The sequence below is a fragment of the Odocoileus virginianus genome, chromosome 21 (genome assembly GCF_023699985.2).
Source record: "Odocoileus virginianus isolate 20LAN1187 ecotype Illinois chromosome 21, Ovbor_1.2, whole genome shotgun sequence".
NCBI classification, from domain to species: domain Eukaryota; kingdom Metazoa; phylum Chordata; class Mammalia; order Artiodactyla; family Cervidae; genus Odocoileus; species Odocoileus virginianus.
The window spans coordinates 31,149,214-31,166,082 of NC_069694.1; positions in this window are offsets into that span (position 1 = coordinate 31,149,214).

The following is a 16,869-nucleotide window of genomic DNA, read 5'->3' on the forward strand; positions in this document are numbered from 1 at the left end:
AACTTGATCTAACCACCACCTCTACTGGTTACACTGATGTCAAGCCCCCATCCTCTCTCTCCAGAACTAATGTCTAGGTCACCCTAACAATCTCTTCAGTCAAATTTTACCCTCTCCCCTACCTGGATATTCATTTATCATGTGGAAGAGCTTTTAAAACATTTTTTCATGCCTCTACTTACACTCTTTCAATAACTGTCATCAAGCTGAACATGAAAATACAAAGCCCCATATTCACCTACCTGGCCCTACATAAACCTTGCACTTTCTTCTTTAGCTCATATTGAACATTCTCCCTTTCCACATTACATTCCAGCCACAGTGGTGGTATTGTCATTCATCCAAAATGCTACCTTTGAGCTTTGTCACTTTCCCAAACATAGCACCCTATTTTATTTGTAGCTTACTATGAAACTGATTTTTTAAAATAATACATTCTGAATTTCCCTACCCATGGTATGTTTCTTTTTAATTTTTTATGCCAGTATAGTGTACTACGGGTAAGTACACAAACCAGAGTGCACAGCTTGGCCAATTTACAAGGTGAACATATCCATCTAAACACCACTTAACACAAGACAGTGGATATTACTAACTCCAGAAACCTCCAGTATTCTTTGTCCCAGCCACATCCTCCTAAACAATGTTCTGATTAGATTTATCTATTTTAACTTCAAATCAATGATATATTATTTTATGACTGACTTATTTCTTACACTCTTTTATGTATTATTGTGTCTGATTTCCTTTTTATTGTGGTAAATAGACATAATGAGAAATCTACCTCTAAATTTTTTAAGTATCTAGTACAAGTATTGTTAACTGTATGTACATTCCTATGAAACAAATCTCTAGAACTTTCTTTCATCTTGTCTAAGTAAGGCTCACTCTCCCCTGACTCTGTGAACCATCTTTATACTTTCTGCTTCTGAGAGTTAGACTACTTTAGATACCCCAGTTAAGTGGAATCCTGTAGTATTTGTCCTTCTGTGATGGCCTTATTTCACTTAGCAAAATATCCTCAAGGTTCATCCATGTAATCACATATGACAGAATTTCCTTTTGAATAAATGTTGAATAGTATTCTATTGTATGTAAATATGCTACTTTTATATACTATATATTATATATACTACATTTTCTTTATCCACTCAGCTATGAGTGAACACTAGGTATTTTCCACCTCTTGGTTACTGAATAATGTTGCAAAGAACATGAGATTGCAACTGTCTCTCCCAGATCCCAATTATAACATTTGGAAATGGGATTGGCATTTCATCAGGTAGCCCTATTTTTAATTTTTTTGGATGAACTTCCATACTGCTTTCCACATTAAATGCACCTTTTTACATTCCTACCAAGGGTGCACATGGTTTCCAATTTCTCTTAATCTTTATCAGAACTTATTTCCTAGTTTTAGGACATTTGTTTTGGTTATTGTATTTCAATTTTGATAACAGCCATGATAACATGCGTGAGGTGATGCTTCATTGTGATTTTGATTGCATTTCTCTGATGATTACTGATGTTGAACATCTTTTCATACACCTGAGATTTTCATCTCTTTGGAGGAATGCCTATTCAACTCCTCGTGTGTGTGTGGTACTCACTCAGTCATGTCCTACTCTTCGTGACCACAAGGGCTGTAGCCCACCAGACTCCTCAGTCCATGAGATTCCCCAGGCAAGAATACTGGAGTGGGCTACCATGACCTTCTCCAAAGGATCTTCCCAACCCTGGGATCGAACCCAGGTTCTCTGCTTTGTAGGCCAATTCTTTACCATCTGAGCCACTATGGAAGCCCCATTCAACTCCTTAGCGCATTTTTAATCAACTATTTTTTTCTATTGAGTTGTATTAATTTCTTATCTATAGTGGATATTAATCTCTTACTAAGAGTATGATTTGTGGATAATTTCTCTCATTCTATCAGTTGCCTTTCACTCTATTGATTGGGTTTTTTTGTTTGTTTATCTGTTGCTGTGCAGAAGTTTTTAGTTTGATGTAGGCAATGATTTTTTTGGATAGGAAACCAAAATTACAAGCTATAAAAGCAAAAACAGACAAGTGGGACTACATCAATGCCAAACTTATTTGGATTTTTAGTCACTAGATCAGCAAATTGTTATATTCTCTGTTCTCTACTAACAGAAAGCAGAAGTTAAATTCCAAAAGGGGGATGTGTGTATTTGTCTGTGGGAGTTTGTGTGACCATATTTGTTTACATGGTTGCCAATTGTTGAATAGAAGAAAAGAAAGGCTAAGGAAAGAGAACTGTTTTACTAGGAAAACTAATGACACCTTTTTACAAAAAACTATTTATAAAGTTTTATTATGGGTTTACCTATGTCCCTGTGGCTGATTCATATTGATATTTGGTAGAAACCAACACAATACTGTAATGTATTATCCTTCAGTTAAAAATAAATAATTTTTTTACAGTTTGAATTATAAACAAAGGGGACTTTTAGAAGGAAAGAATTTTTGATCTTCTATTTTATTTCTATATCTATGGAAAGAGCTAGAAATGTTAAAATGTTTAACTTCATCAGAAGAGGTGTTCCTCTTCTTTCTCCAGATATTTGTGGTCCATGGAGAGAACTGTGGATGCACTAACTAAGAGTTAATGAACCCAGAAAACAGCCTTAAAGAAAGGACAGGTTTAAAAAAAAACAAAAAAAAACTAAGAGAAAATATGAAGGATTAGGCATCAGAGCAAAATGTAGCATATGCTAATGAAACTTTAATATGAAAATATTGCTCAATTGGAATTATGGAGGAAAATCAATAAAATCATCAAATGAATGTGATGCATTGTGGGGATTTAGGATAAGGATTTGTTGTAATCTTAGCATTTATTAGCCAGGAGATCTTAAGCAAATTAAATGATCAGAGCTTCATTTTCATCATTTGGAACATGGAAATGCCTACCTCATTTAAGTTTGATAAAGTGCTCATACACTGATAGCTATCATGAGATTATATATTTTAAATTGTTAAGTAACACAAGGCACAAAACGATAGTATTCTAAATAATAAAAAAATAATTCTAATCATTGTAATCAAAACTTTGCCAGCTCCTTCATGTCATCAATAGTTCTATATACTTTGAAATAATGGAAATGTGTAGTTGCAAATACCCTTTATAATTGTTAGGTTAATCTTTACCAATGTGATGCAAAATATCAAATCCACACTCCTAGTCTGATGACATTGCAACAACCTTTGATACTCTCTCTTTTGTAAAAGGAGAGGTTTTGAAGTAAGTGATCCTCAAGATTAGTTTAAACTTTGTAAGGTTTTATAATAGTTTTAAAAATTCAAAGCACGCTGAGCTTAATTCAAGTTTTAGAAGAAAGCAAAATAAATTCATGTGAAAAATTTAATGTATCACTTAATATTGCCTGTTTTGTCAAAAATTAGTTTACTTACTCTATTCTTAAATTTCACCCAAAAAGTTAACTTCTATACTAATTTCTTCTTGACATCTCACCTATTCTACACATATTCTTTGCCATTTAAAGGCTCTCTCTCTCTCTTTTGTTTTGCAGAATTATTGATACTACTGGGCATGTATAATCACTGCCAGTTAAAAAATAGTGTAAGCAATTCCTTCTTTAACATTCTTATCACTTTAAACAAACTCACTCAGCAAATACCATATTCATTCCGAAGCCCTAGATTTTTCCCCATTCATTCACAAGCTCAGCTGATACACTATCCTTCTTTGCTTCAAATAAATTAATCTGCTTATAATTTGTTATTCTATTCATTCAATGCAAGTGGTGATTTTTTAAACATAGGCTTCAATTTTTTGAGTTTATAATATTTCCTGTTTCCTTTGTGCCCTTTGCATTAGTTATAAATATCAAAGCCGATTATTTGCCAGTCATTCTTTGTTAATGTCTTCATAAACTACGATAAAGAAATTGCATGAATTCTCATACTCTTGACTGGTATTAAAAAATTTATTTACACCTTCTAATAATACATCTAAATGAAGAAGACTTGTCCCTTCTAAAATTAAAGGAAACAACAAAAACAAAAAGTTTAATATTAGTTAACTGTGCATTGAAAAATAGAATACATAAATGTCATTGAGAAAAATTGTATGATGGCATTGAGTCAAGAATAATCAGAATATTATGTTGTTTAATATTGCTTAAACAAATAACAAATTTTATATGGCACAGTATTATCCTTGTTCTAATTTTTCAAAATGTTTTCTAGTGTTCTAGAGTTTTCTATTAAGAGAAACATGCTTGCGGTTTTTAATATTAGCTTTATCTTTCTTTCTTAGGACTGCCAAGACAAATAACCACCAATTGACTGGCTGGAAACAACATAAATTTATTTTTTCACAGTTCTGGAGGAGAGAAGTCTGGAATCAAAGTGTTGGCAAGTTTGGCTCTTTCTGGAGGTTCTGAGGGAGAACATTTTCCACATATGTCTTCTAGTCTCTGTGGTTGCTGGGAATCTATGGGCTACTTGGCCCTACCGGATGCTCTCTTTTCATCATCAGAAGGCATTCTCTGTGTGTATTCTCAGTGACTTCCTATGGCCTGCTTAACAACGACACTGCTCTGTGCTTCCTCGTCCATTCGTGTCCAACTCTTTGTGATCCAATTGATTGTAGCCAGCCAGGGTTCTGTCCATGGGGATTCTCCAGGCAAGAATGCTGGAGTGGGCAGCCATTCCCTTCTCCAGGGGATATACCCAACCTAGGGGATCTTCCCAACCCAGGGATCGAACCCAGGTCTCCCACATTGCAAGCAGATTCTTTACTGTCTGAGCACCAGGGAAGCCCAAGAATGAAATGGATAGCCTCTCCCTTCTCCAGGGGATCTTCCAGACTCGGGAAGCAAACTGAGGTCTCCTGCCTTGCAGATGGATTCTTTCCCAGCTGAGCTACCAGGGAAGCCCAATAATGACACCAGTCCTTATTAAGAGTCAACTGACTTAGGGCCTAGCTTGGTCCAGTTTGACCTCATCTTAGCTGATTACCTCTGCGGTGACTCTGTTTCCAAATAATATCATATTGTGAGGTTGCCATAAAGTTTGGGGGAAGGGGTACTATATTACTCGGTACACAGTTGGAACACAAAAAAAGTTATAAGGCTATGCTAAGTGTGGAACATTTGATACTTAAAATTAGTTGTCTTTGAGATCAATAATAAATGCAATAACAGGATTTTTCTGAAAACATTTAATATATATAAGCCAATTTGCATCATTTTACTTATGATTGGTATAGTCTGATTTATAGGTTTCTATGTATGGAAAATAACATTTTAAGTATGTATATTCTATCTATATAAAAATTCTTTATATTTCTGTGGTGCAAAGACATGAATTTTCAGAATTTGACATTTCCTGCAGAAATTATTGAGGGATAGTGTACTATACATTGTAAAAAGACTTTTTATACACATTGCAAATATATGTTTGGCATGTTATTAAAGAAATTCCTACCTCATTTAGTCTCAATTAAACAAAAACTACTACACAGCTATTAACTTAACCTCAGTGATATTGAGGATGACATCTATTACTAAAATCTAAGTTCCAAGATTTAATGAAACAGGTCAAAACTTTATTCCTGAATCCCTAATATCTAGGCTATCTTTAGATAGCCCACAATGAGCACAGTTAATATAACAGAAGAATGAATATCTTAGTATGACAAATTCTTAATTGATGAAGATTAAGAAAGTCTAAAGAACTAAAGAGCCTCTTGATGAAAGTGAAAGAGGAGAGTGAAAAAGTTGGCTTAAAGCTCAACGTTCAGAAAACTAAGATCAGTCTTGGGTGTTCATTGGAAGGACTGATGTTGAAGCTGAAATTCCAGTACTTTGGCCACCTGATGCAAAGAGCTGACTCATTTAAAAAGACCCTGATGCTGGGAGGGATTGAGGGCAGGAGGAGAAGGGGACAACAGAGGATGAGATGGTTGGATGGCATCACCGACCCAACGGACATGAGTTTGGGTAGGCTCCAGGAGTTGGTGATGGACAGGGAGGCCTGGTGTGTTGCACTCATGGGATCTCAAAGAGTCGAACACAACTAAGCAACTGAACTGAACTGAACTGAAGAAAGTCTGATATTTACTGTTTTATTCACCACTTATTAAGGAAATTCCTAAACACCCTAATTTTAAAATATAGAGTTGTCAACTAATACTTCATTTTCTAGACGCCTAATTTTTCTTTAAGGATAAAAATACAATTGTCATGGAGGCATCTAAATTAGTTGGTGATATTTTCATTTTCACTAAGTAAAAACCTTTCCCCTGGTTTGTGTAGCTATTGTTCTCTTAGTGAAATAGGTGCCATCCATGTTTACAGTGTGGTCAAGTCAATAAAACCCCTACCTGGTTTTCACTGAACTCTATAGTGCGAGGAAATAGCAAATTTAGAAATATTTCTGAGAATTGGTAAATATTTGAATGCCTTTATCTTTTATTACAAAGCACATAAATATTCAATAGCAATCCCAAAAGAGGAGATTTAAAAGATATCTAACATTTGATTGTTCCTCAATTCTTGTTAGGGAGAATCTAAATAGAATTTGAAAAATTTACACTAATCTCATTGTGATATTCCTTATATAATAAAAGATATCTTTATAAATCAACAAAAATGGCAAATGAATATAATTTTATCACTTGTAAGTTTTATTACAACTATTAATTATAATCTGCCAAGAATTGATATCTACAAAGACTTTTTGTCAACCTTCCATGAACATAATTACATTAATTCAATATTGTTATGTGTTTGGTGGAGCATTTGGCCATGAGATAATTCTTAATGATTTATTTATAGCTGAGCATTCTCTCAAATTTAATACTCATTAAGGAAGTGATATTTTTTGTTACATTAAATACTGTGTTGATTAAGCACTGAAAAAAGAAAACAAATGTTGGCCTTTTTTTTCTTGAGATATTTACTTTAATGGAAATAACATTTTATAAATGATAGAAAAATGAATCTAATGCATACATATCTTTTATAAGTCTATACATTTGAATGTAAACAATGAGATCATCTCAGTATTTCAAATAATAGTTTGCTATGACTAATATATTAACGCATCAATTTAAAAATCACAAAATGAACAGTAAATTAAATTATCCTAACTTAGTCATTTATTAAGCCATTGGTTTAAACTACAATCAAAATAATTTTTGTGTATAATTTACCAATGTTTTAAGAAAACATGGTCAATAACTAGGCATTACTTTCATCAGTGTTTCAGCCTTTGTTTTAGTAGGAAAACAAAACACATTAACAGATTTTTAAGTGAACTGTATGTAAGAGAAACTATTTCAAATGACTTAAACAATAAAAATGTCTTTTATCTCAGTAACTGGAAATCTAGACAATCAACTAAACATGTCATCAAAGACCTCTGTTTTTTTTTCATCTTTATGCTGTTCTATCTTCTCTGTTATCCTAATGCTGGCAACACTTAATGGTAGCAAGATGACTGTGTGTGAAAGTGTTTTAGTTTTTTTTTTGTTTTTCTATATATACGTAATAGGTATGAAGAAGAGAAAAGAGAAATTGACAAAAGAACTATAAATTCTTCCCTTCAAATTTATTGGGTCAAGTTGACCATTTCTGGAGTAATACCACCTGTCAGGAGAATGATACAAACTGATTGGCTTAAATTTATCAAATACTTTCCTAGTTGATCTTGCAGAGCCACAGATAGAGTAGAAACCTTTAAAAATAAGTTTTGTTTGGAAGAAATAAGTTATTATGGAAAAAGAAACAATATGGAGAGAGAAGAAAGCAGGCAACTGACTTTATCTGAATTATTTGCTAATGATACTTTCAGTTTCACCTAGTGTTTACACAATTCACATCAGCAGTAGTTAGAAACAATAAAACAAATTTGCATACTAATTGGAATGCACTTTATACAAATATATCAAAACCCGATCCAGGGCTTGGTAACCACCTACAGGGAGGTGGGAAGGATGTTCAGGTGGAAGGGACATGAGTAAACGTATCACTGATTTATGCTGATGTTTGGTAGAAACCAACACAATACTGTAAAGCAATTATCCTTCAATTTAAAATAAATTCAAAATATATATACTTGGTAGTTGCCTTTTATACCTTATACTATACTCTGTACTATCCAATATTTCCAAGACCAAGCTCTAGGTCTTTATTTAACTCAGGGATGTTCAGTCTTTGAGTCTCCTTATAATCACCATACTTTAAGATCACTGACATTTACCTCTGACATCATGTTATTTCAAAGACGTAGGATTCTGGTTTTCAGCTTCTGATAGCTACTTCATCTGTTCTCTCACTCTTGTTTGCATTAATACTACTCCACTGAGTTATTTCAGCATACTTGCAATAAAATAATTAGAATACATCTCTATCATCTGAATTTAATATCAAAATGACACTACAAGCTGTCAAAACTAGGCTTCTTAAGTAAAAGTTTCTTACTCCTATAGTCATTATTACTCTTCAGTTGTTCAGAATTTCCATGACTAAAGCTTAAAATACAAACTGCCAATGAATTCAGTTCAGTCCAGTCACTCAGTTGTGTCTGACTCTTGGCGACCCCATGGACTGCAGCTCGCCAGGCTTCCCTGTTCATCACCAACTCCCTGAGCCTACTCAAACTCATGTCCATTGCATCATGATGCCATCCAGCCATCTCATCCTCTGCCATCCCCTTCTCCTCCTGCCTTCAATCTTTCCCAGCATCAGGGTCTTTTCCAATGAATCAGTTCATCGCAACAGGTGGCCACTGAATTATTGAAGTTCAACTCACAAACAACATAGTGAACATATTTAATGTGCATAATTTTATGTTTTTGACATGAACATATAACTTTGAAATTATTATCAGGATAATGAAATCCACCAGCCCAGAGTCTCCTCTTTCCGTTTTAAATTCCTTTCTCTTCCCCTTCCTGCTCCCCTGGTGACTCAGAATGTAAAGAGTCTGCCTGCAGTGCGGGAGACCCAGGTTTGATCTCTGGGTGGGGAAGATCCCCTGGAGAAGGAAATGGCAACCCACTCCAGTACTCTTGTCTGGAAAATACCATGGACTGAGGAGCCTGGCAGGCTACAGTCCACGGGTCACAAACAGTGAACACAACTGAGCAATTTCACTTTCTTCCTCTTCCTCTTCCTAGCTGTTCCATCACCAGGCAACCTCTAATCTGTCTATATATTTGTTTGCATTTTCTATAATTTTATATAAAGAAACCGTAGAGAATGTCTGGCTTTTTTTTCATTCAAAGTAAGTATTTCAAGATTCATCCTTATTAAAGTATGTTTAAATAATGCATTCCCTTTTATGGCTGAGTACTGTGCATTATATAGCTACTAATTTATTCACTCACATGTTGAGTTTTTTGGTTTTTAGCAGTTTGGGCTTTTTGAATATAGTGCTCTGAACATTTGCGTGCACGTCTTTATGTGGATAGATCTTTATATTTCCCTTAGGTAAATACCTAGGGGGTGAGAATTTTGGGTTATAGGATAGAAGCTGTCTTAAATTGCAATGCTATTTCCAAAAGTATCATTTTATAGCACACGAGGAGCTTCCCTAGTGGCCCATACTAGAAAGAATCCACCTTCAGTGTGGGAGACCTGGGTTCGATCCCTGGGTTGGGGAGATCCCCAGGCAACCCACTCCAGGGTTCTGGCCTGGAGAATCTCCACTGACAGAAGGAGCCTGGTGGGCTACAGTCCATGCAGTCACAAAGAGATGGACAGGACTGAGCAGAGCGCAGAGTGCAATACACAGGGGAGACAGACTTGCTTCACTTCAATCCCACTCTTCTGGATTTTCAATCCATTCCCTATTTCCCATCTAGTGGGAGTATAATGTCATGGTATGTCTTTATGAGTTTAACTGGATCTTCCTAATGGCAGGTATTTTTTTCATGTGTTTATTTTTTGTTCATATAAATCTTTGAGAAAGTGTTCAAACAATTTGACCATTTCTAATAGAATTCTTTGTCTTCTTATTTTGGAGTTATAAGAGTTCTTTATATTTTCTAGATGCAAACTCTTGCTCTGACATATGTTTGCACATATTTTCTGCCAGGCAATGGCTTACATTTTCATTTTTGTATAAATGGCATTTTGCATTAGAAAATGTTTAATTTAGAGGAAGTACAATTTAAAAAATTTTCTTTCACAGTTCATGCATGTCATATCCTAATTAGAAAATACTTTTCTAACAAAAGTTACTATCTTTTTTGAGAAACTGTATATTTTAACACTAAATTTTAGGATGCATTTTGAGTCCATTTTTGTGTATGGTTTCAGGTAACATTTGAAATTCTGGTTTTGTTTTTGTTTGTGTTTATTTTGGGGGGAATACATACGTCTACCCAAGTGTTCCAGCATCATTTCTTAAAAACCTATTATTTCCCCAATTAAATTATATTAATACCTTTATCAAAAATGAATGACCATTTATATATATATATATACACACACACACACACACACACACACACACACATATATATATTTCTGGACTCTCTATTATGTCTCACTGTCTGTCTTTTTGGTTTTACTATGCTGTCTTGATTACTGTAGTTTCATAATATCTTGAAATCTTATAATTATCTTCTTATATGTCAAATGTGCTTTGGCTTTTCAAGGTCCTATACATAGCTATGTACTTTTTAAAATCATATTGGCATTTTCTACAAAAACACTTCTAGAAATATGATTGGGATTAAACTGAATCAATAGATCAATTTGTAGAGAAATGTAACCTTTTCTTTCTTTTTCCATTTTTCAGCCATGCTACGCAGCTTGCAGAATCTTAGTTCCCCTCAACACAGATAGAACTGCCAGGGAATTTCCAAGTGTAACTTTTACATAGTTCTCCTGCTAATTTTGACTTAGTGGATTTTCCTTTACTCATTTAAGAAAGTAAGTTAAATTATTTAGAGACAATTCTTTCTCCATTGATATTCTTTAATTGAATCCCACAAAACTTTTTGTTGAGTTTTGATATTAATTCAATGTCAAATACTAATTTCCCTTGTAATATCTTCTTTGATTCACTGAGGTTTCTTTTTTTAATGTGTTTAAGTTTGCAAATATTTTGTTTTTCAGATATTCCTCTGAAATGTATTTCTAATTTGATTTCATGTGATCAAAGAATGTATTTTGTATGATTGGATCTTTCTAAACATATTCATATAAGCTCTATTGCCCAAAATATGATCTATTTAGTATATGTTCTGCATTATTTTGATATGAATGTTCATTCTGCTGTTGGGTAAGTGTAATATAAATATCAATTAATTAAATTTTGTTATTTAAGTCATCCACACACTTACTGAATTTTTTTGATTCTTATTCCATCAATTATTGAGAGGGTTTAAAACTTTGATTATAATTTGTTTTGTTCATTTATCTTTTCAGGGCTTTTTCTTAGTTTTGCTTCATTTTGGATTTTCACAAAATGCATAAATGTTCATAATGACATGCTGATACATGCTACAACATGGATGCTTTGCAATTTTTAACGTAAATTTCCATTTCTTTTGTTAAATTCACTACTGATATTTTATTCTATTTATGTTATCATTTAAGTAGAAATATTTTCATAGTATTATTTTCAGATAGTTCATTTCTTCTACAGAGAATTATAATTGATTTTTGTATTTTGATTTTGTATCTGTCAAAATTGCTGCACTGCTTTGTTAGTTCTTACAACTCATTTTTCTCTTTCTACTTTCAAGACTTCTTTTTTTTTTTTTTTGGCTTTTAATATTTTCACTGTGATATGTACAGGTATGAATCTTTTTGTTTATATATCCTACTTGAAGTTAATTTAAATTATTGTTTGTGTACAGTAATATTCTTCATCAAATTTCTAGCAGTTTCTAGCCATTATTTTCTCAGATATTTTTCTGCTGCATCTTCTCCTCTGTGTGTGTGTAATCCTATTATGCTTATGATGGTATGCTTAAATAGGTGTCTCACATTTCTCTAAGCTTCTGTTCCTTTTTCTTCATTCATTTTTCTATTTGTTCTTCTGAATGCATAATCTCTATCTACATTTGCTGATTCTTTCTTCTGCCAGTTCAAATGTACTGTTGAGCTCTTCTAGTGAATTTTTTACTTCAGTTGTTTTATATTTATCTCTAGGATTTTCATTTGGTTCCTATTTTATAATTCCCATCTCTTTATTGATATTCTCTATTTGATGGGAGATTGTCATAATACCTCTCTTTAATTATTTAGGCATAGTTTCCTTTAGTTTTCTAAGTATTTTTATAATAGCTGATTTGAAGGCATTTTTCTTAATCTAGTATCTTGGTACTCCTAGAAATACTTCTTATGTTATTCAATAAAGTCTCCAGCCTGCTTATAATGAAAGTATAATTTATAACATTAAAAATCATGTTCTTACTTGGAGAAAACACCCAATAGCAGTTTTCTTTGGCAAATAAATTATTCTCTTTTTTAAAAAAAAGGCATGACAGATGAGGTTTTCTTTGAAATTGAATCGCAAGTTGATTTCTTCCTCTGACCAATTCTATGTTCTTCCCTCCATTAAAGGTTGTAATCCCCAGAGCACTCCCCAGTAAATATCCTGCATGCTAATCTCTGCTCAAAATCTATTTTGAGAAACACATCCTGCAATGCGGCTCTTGTGCAAAATTTTCAAAAACATAAAGTTGCAGCTGCTGCTTCTAAGTCGCTTCAGTCATATCCGACTCTGTGTGACCCTATGGACAGCAGCCCACCAGGCTCCTCTGTCCACGGGATTCTCTAGGCAAGAACACTGGAATGCGTTGCCATTTCCTTCTCTCAAAGTTGCAGAGATGAAAGCAAAGAGAATTCATATAGTCAATCATTCAGTAATCTATAAGTATACATTGCATGTATTTTTAATTATTTTCTGAACTGTTTTCCAGTTAACCTACACTACGAAAATTTGATTATGCTGTATATTTTGTTTTGTAACTTGGATTTTTACCTAATAGTATATTATGATTGTCTCAAACCAGTTAATTTGCACTCCTACCTGTTGTTTCTGAAAATATTTCACTTATTATAACAGTATCAATACTGTGCATTACAAGTAAACTTGATAAACCACTCAGATTCTCTTTATTAGTTTTCTAATATGTTTCATAAGTATAGCCATAAAGGACTAGAATTAATTTTCAAAGTATTTTTTTCATCATTTATATTGCCCCATTTTCTTCAATAAATCTCTGGTAATATCTGAATCACATAAAGAGGAGAATGATAATGTGCCTTTATGCTTCGTTGCTCAGTTGTGTCCGACTCTTTGCAACCCATGGACTATAGCCTGCCAGCCTTCTCTGTCCATGGGATTTCCCAGGCAAGAATACTGGAGTGGGTTGCCATTTCCTTTCTCCAAAGAATGATAATGCTCTTGTTCAAATCACTATCTCATTCAAAATCCTATAAACAAGGCCATATGATATAACAGGATTCTCAACCTACATGGACTGAGAACACAACTTGTGACATTGAAAAGTATGTGGATATTTATAGAAAGTACCTTATCAAACTAGGTACTGATATTGCACATCCACTCTCATGGAAACTCTCATATGAAGGCACTTCCTCAACCTGAGAAAGGAAACTAGGAAAGATCTATAGGTTTTCTTTCTGCCACATTCTTAATTATAAAAAAGTGAATGGTTTCCTTGCTAAGTTCAGGACCAAAGAAAGGAAAGCTACTCTCAACATTTCTAGTCAACACTTTACTTGTACCTCTAGGCAGTGCAATAAACAACAGCAAAAAGAAACAAAGCAAATCAAATTTGGAAAAGAAGAAACAAACTCTTCTGTTTGCAGATGGCATAATAATCTATGTAGAAAAGTCTATGGGATCTACCAAAAGCTACTAGAAATAGGAATTGCATTTTGCAAGGTTGCAAGATACAAAATTAACATAAAAATTATAATGCATATATACTACTAATAAAAAGTCAAAAGTTTAAATAAAAAAGAATATTGTTTAAAATGAAAATTCTAAATAGTTAAGGATAAATATGATAAAAGTTGTATAAGACCTATACACTAAAATATAGAAACCATTGCTGAACAAATTAAAGAAAGAAGACATTATACATGGAGAGATATGCAGTGTTAACGTAACAATATAGTTAAAAGGTTAATTCTACCCCTACCGATTTAGCAGATTTCTCATAATTCCAGTCAAAATCTCAGTAGATACTGACAAACTGACTTATTAGAAAGTAACAGTCATCAGGAGAATAGATACTATGGCAAAGATGGACAAATAGATCACTGGAACACAATAGTGTGTCAAGAGATAGACTCACACTTAGATGGACAATTTTTTTTTTTGACAAAGTATAAAGGCAATTGCTTGGAGAAAAGCAGTCCTTTCTATAAATGAACTTATATATGTGTGTGTGTATATATATATATATATATATATATATATATATATATATAAACAAATTTTGATCCATACTTACCACCATATAAAAACCTTAACATAGATTGTATCATAGATCTATGTATAAAACAAAGGACTTAAAATTTCAAAAAAACTAAGTAAGAGAAGATCTTTGTGAACTTGAGTTAAAGAAATGTATTTTTTTAGACGCTAAATGTATAATCCATTAAATATGTAAATGTTAAATAGATTTTATCAAAATTAAGCTCTTGGAAAGGCACTCAGAGAATGAAAAGACAACTTCAAGTTATACACTGGACAGCCCATAATCTATTTAACATGTGCAAAAGATCTGAAGAGCACTAACACAGAAAGATAGATAGATAGAAAGATACATAGATTGCAAGCGATGATATATTCAACACCACAACTCATTCAACACCACTACTCATTAGAAATATTTCACTTAAAACCACAGTGAAATACTGTTGTACACATAGTAGAATGACCCCATGGTAAGAGTGTTCCACAGCTAGGTGAATGTAAAATGACACACCATTTTTCAAACAGCTGGGGAATTTCCTAAAACTTTAAACATAGGTCCTAGTCATTCTACTCCAAGGTATAATGGTATATTCATTCAATGAAATACTACTCAACATTTAAAAGGAATAGACTTATTGAGACATTCAACAGTAAAAATGAATCTTAAAATAATTATGCTGAGTGAAAGCAGCCAGACATGAAAGAATATATACTTTATGATACCTTTACATAAATTTATAGAATATTCAAATTAACCAGTAATAAGAGAAAGTAGATTAATGGCTACCTGGTGATGGGTATGGGATGGGGAAAGATGAGATAAAGAAATCACCATAGAGTATTTGTGGATGTGACAGTTATTTTCATTACCTTAATTGTAGTGATGGGTAGTGATGACTTCAAGCATATATATATATACATATATATATATATATCACAACTAATCAAATTGTATAATATAAATATTTACAGTCATTTTATAGGACTTTTTACATATCAGATTTGCTTTAACTTTATGTAATATGATCCCTAATGAAATACTTACATTACTTATATAAGTTTAGATTTTTAAAATATAGCTTTTATATTTAATTATTATAGGGACGTCCCTGGTGGCTCAGACAGTAAAGAATCTGCCCACAATGCCAGAGACTCAGGTTTGATCCCTGGTTTGGGAAGATTCCCTGGAGAAGGGAATGGCAACCCTCTCCAGCGTTGCAAAGAGTTGGAAAATGACTGAGCGACTAACACTTTCAGACTTTTCATTATAGGATAAAGAAATTAATCTATATAAAAAGGCATAAACTATTAATTATTTCTGTTGAATAGCATAATGAAACAGTAGGGGAAATTAATACTGATTGACAGAATTTAAAGCACTTAAGAAACATCATGCTGTTTTCATAGAAACATGTATATCAAGTACTAATATATATGACTCTGTGCTGCTATATGAGTGAAACATTAGTGTATTTTAAGTGTGTGTATTGTTTGAGGTCACCAACTGAGTTCACTAGTGTATTTTATTAGAAACCAATATTCTATGCACCTATATGATGATACAGGTATATATTAAAGAAGCCTAGAAAAGTGTCTGGCACATGGTAGAGACTAAGTAAATATTTAAGTACTGATTGAAGCCTCTAACAATCACTTTAAAATGTAAAATTAATTCTTAAGATATGTTACTTTAATTCCAATTAGAATTAACATTTTTATATAGGTTAACTATTTAAAAGCTGCATTTTAGTTCGCCTATAGTAGATTTTCTTCCTTGTTTAAAAATATATGATTTCTCATTCTCCTATCCAGAGCTTGTCTTTTAAATTTTCCCTTGAGTCTGAATAATGCTTAGTGATGGTATCTTGACTACCTCCCTGGGCACCCTATTAGATTGCCTCATTGACCTCCTGACTAAGAATTTCTTCATCTTATCTAGCTTAAGAATTCTCTCTTCACGTTTCGGGCCATTACTTCTTGTCTTACCATCTTTAACTATCTTGAGTAATTCATCCCCTCAGGAATTTTAGCTACCCATAAATATAAAAAGAAAAAGGCACATCTCATTGTCTGACAGTTTGTGAAAATTAAGACAACTCTATTCTAGAGATAGAAGTACTTAGGGCATCCAGAGAACAATGGTGAAAGAAGACAATCCTGTGTTAACTGACCTAAGGCAATGAAACTATATTAATATTTTATATGCATAGATTCCTGAAACTCTTTTTCATTTATCAAACAGGTAATGTTTTAATTTGTGATACTGGCTTACATTTAATCAATTTTTCCTTTGAACTATGTCCATATGTCTTGCTGCTTTACTTTTAATATTAAGAAGACAAGGAAGAGAGAATGAAGGGTGTAAATATGAGTTTATAAATGATCAAAATACTATCATTTTGTCAC